Raw genomic sequence first — 708 nt, 5'->3', positions numbered from 1 at the left:
CCGTGAACTTCCAGATGTTCAAGCTGGTTTTAGAAAAAGCAGAGGAACCAGAGATCAAATTGCCAATATCCGCTGGATCATCAAAAAAGCAAGAGAGCTCCAGAAAAACATCTATTTCTGCTTTATTGACTATGCCAAAGCCTTTGTGTGGATCACAATAAACTGTGGAAAATTCTGAAAGAGATGGGAATACCAGACCACCTGACCTGCCTCTTCAGAAACCTGTATGCAGGTCAGGAAGCAACAGTTATAACTAGACATGGAACAACAGACTGGTTCCAAACAGGAAAAGGAGTACGTCAAGGCTGTATATTGTCACCCTGCTTATTTAACTTATATGCAGAGTACATCAATGAGAAAAGCTGGGGTGGAGGAAGCATAAGCTGGAATCAAGATTGCTGGGAAAGGGGGATACATGTACACCCGTGGCGGATTCATGTTGTTGTATGGCAAAACCAATACAATATTGTAAAGTAATTAGCCTCCAATTAAAATAAATAAATTTATATTAAATCTAAAAAAAAAGATTGCTGGGAGAAATATCAATAACCTCAGATATGCATATGACACCACCCTTGTTGCAGAAAGTGAAGAGGAACTAAAAAGCCTCTTGATGAAAGTGAAAGAGGAGAGTGAAAAGGTTGGCTTAAGGCTCAACATTCAGAAAACTAAGATCATGGCATCTGATTCCATCACTTCATGGGAAAT

The 708-nt window shown here is 39.3% G+C and overlaps 1 protein-coding gene across 1 annotated transcript in view; it reads right to left on the bottom strand.

Annotated features, from left to right (window-relative positions):
- Positions 1-708, bottom strand: part of B4GALNT2 (beta-1,4-N-acetyl-galactosaminyl transferase 2) — a 74,537-nt gene that overhangs the window by 13,537 nt on the left and 60,292 nt on the right. The window lies entirely within an intron of this gene.

This window comes from Bison bison, unplaced genomic scaffold (genome assembly GCF_000754665.1).
Source record: "Bison bison bison isolate TAMUID 2011002044 unplaced genomic scaffold, Bison_UMD1.0 scf7180017864180, whole genome shotgun sequence".
In the NCBI taxonomy this organism is placed as follows: domain Eukaryota; kingdom Metazoa; phylum Chordata; class Mammalia; order Artiodactyla; family Bovidae; genus Bison; species Bison bison.
This window is presented reverse-complemented; position numbering and strand designations above follow the sequence as displayed.